The sequence below is a fragment of the Microtus ochrogaster genome, chromosome 7, assembly GCF_000317375.1.
Source record: "Microtus ochrogaster isolate Prairie Vole_2 chromosome 7, MicOch1.0, whole genome shotgun sequence".
In the NCBI taxonomy this organism is placed as follows: Eukaryota; Metazoa; Chordata; class Mammalia; order Rodentia; family Cricetidae; genus Microtus; species Microtus ochrogaster.
The window spans coordinates 62,649,820-62,652,389 of NC_022014.1; positions in this window are offsets into that span (position 1 = coordinate 62,649,820).

Sequence of the window (2,570 nt, forward strand, 5' to 3'; positions counted from 1 at the left end):
GACCAGCCTGGTCTACAGAGCTAGTTCCAGGACAGGCTCCAAAGCTACAGAGAAACCCTGTCTCGAAAAACCAAAAAAAAAAAAAAAAAAAGAATTAACTAATAAGAAGCCTGAGCTACTGGGCCAATCAGTTTATAATTAATGTAGACCTCTATGTGTTTATTTGGGACTAAATGGCTATGGGACCTGGTGGGACAGAAACCTCTGTCAGCGCCACACTTATGTATTTGCGTGGTGGGGGGCACACATCCCACAGAGCACGTGGAGGTCAGAGGACAACTTGCAGGGACTGGTTCTCTACGTCTACCGTGTAGGTTCTGGGCATTGAACTCAGGTCCTCAGGCTTGGTAGCATCTTCACTTTCTAAGCCATTTCGCTAGCTCTATTAGGAACAATCTTCAGTGTTTTATTAAGTATTTTGTCAGCTATTGGTTCGAAATATGTTTTTAATAATGCTAACGATATACTCTTGATCTGTATGGTCAAAATTTGACAGTCAGGCGAGCAAAATGGCTCAGCTAGTGTAACTGCAAGCGGTTGCATAAGTCGTACTCCACACACACCCAAGGGGTGTTGATCGCATTGCAGGCTAAGTACTGGTGGCCCTGGAGTTGTTCAGTGCACTCTGCAGAGTTACAGAAAACTGGCAGAACTGCTGTCCCTCTGTGGTGCACTGCTGTCCCTCCACAGCCAGTGCGGTCTGATTGCCTGCTGTCCCAAGCCCTGCAAGAGCACAAAACCAGGTCTGGTATGCCCATTCCTGTGGTCTCTGTGCCCATGGCCGGCACATCAGCTAACCCTAAACTAGTCCAGTTCTTTGCACGGTAGGACTCTTTGATGGAAATGCATATCCTTATAAGGTAAGTTTTAAATGGAACCCTGATTCTTGCCTCAATGGTACCCAAGGATGGAGGGAATTACTGATGGAATTTGTCAGAATGAAGGATTTACACTTTTCCTTTTCTTTTTTTTTGAGACAGTGTTTTTCTGTAACTTTGGAGTTTTCCTGGAACTCACTTGGTAGACCAGGTTGGCCTCGAACTTATAGAGGTCCACCTGTCTCTGCCTCCCAAGTGCTGGGATTAAAGGCATTCGCCACTACCACCCAGAAACCACTGTTGTTAGTGTTCTTTAGAGAAACAGAACTTATAAGATATATATCATATATAATATTTTATATCTCATATATTACATATAATGATGTTTATATATGTATATATATATATAGGGGATATATTAGAATGGCTTATAGGCTGTGTTACACTTAGTCAGACTGTGGCTGTCTAACTATGGAAGGCCCAAGAATCCAGTGGTTGCTCAGTCCACAAGGATGGATGACTCTACTGTCTTCAGTGTAGTCCAGAATCCTGAATATGTATGCTCTAATGCCAATGAAGGGGTGGACTCGCTAGGGAGAGCAAGCAGGCAGGGAGGGAGAGAGGAAGAGGAGAGAGAGAGATTGATTTCTTCTTCCATGTCTTCTAGCAGAAGGTGTGGCCCACCTCAAAGATCTGGATTAGAGGTGGATCTTCCCACTTCAAACAATTTCATTAAGAAAAAATTCTTCACAGGTGTGTCCAATCATTTGGGTTTTAGTTAATTCCATATGTAGTCAAACTGACAACCAAGAACAGCCATCACAACTGTCTTACACTGTCTTTCTTGAACTGAAGCTGCAGAGGGTTTACTAAAAGTGCTTCTGTGGCCGGGCAGTGGTGGCACACGCTTTAATCCTAGAACTCAGGAGGCAGAGACAGGCGGATCTCTGTGAGTTCAAGCCTGTCTGGCCTACAGAGTGAGTTCCAGGACAGCTAGGGCTACACAGAGAAACCCTGCCTTGAAAAAACAAAATAGATAAATACATTTTTAAAAATTAAAAAACAAAAACCAAAAAAACAGACAAACAGAAAATTAGTCACATGAAAAAGGCAGGGTGTATGATGTAAAATTCCCAAAGAATCCAAAAATATTCAAAAATATATATATATATTAAAAAATAGAAGAGAAAAAATAAAAGGTTCCCTTGCCTTTAATCCAAGCACTTAGGACAGCAGAGCTACATAGAGAGAAGCTGCTTTTCTCAGGAAGGAAGGAAGGAAGGAAGAGAGAGAGAGAGAAAAGGAAAGAAAAAGAAACAGCTCAGCGCTAAAGTACTTTCTAGCATGTTCAAGACCCTGATTTTATCCCAGCAACAGAGGGGAGACAGACACGGGGGTGGGGGGGACTGATTGAGATGTATCTGACTGAATACAGGCTACTACAACCTCAAAGCGACCAGTGAAGGGAAGAAGAAAACAGACAGCATGTCAGGAGATGTGAGTTCCCATCTCCGTGTCCGGTGGATTAAGCCAGGCTGTGCCCGGAGCCCGCATAGTTGGCTCATCAGGTCTGGGGCAGAGAAGATTCAAATGGCCACTGGGAGCTTGGACAGTCATGAGCTTTAACGACGAATTCCACGTGGACTTTTCAAATAGTAAAGATGGCCGGGCGATGGTGGCACACGCCTTTAATCCCAGCACTTGGGAGGCAGAGGCAGGCGGATCTCTGTGAGTTCGAGACCAGCCTGGTCT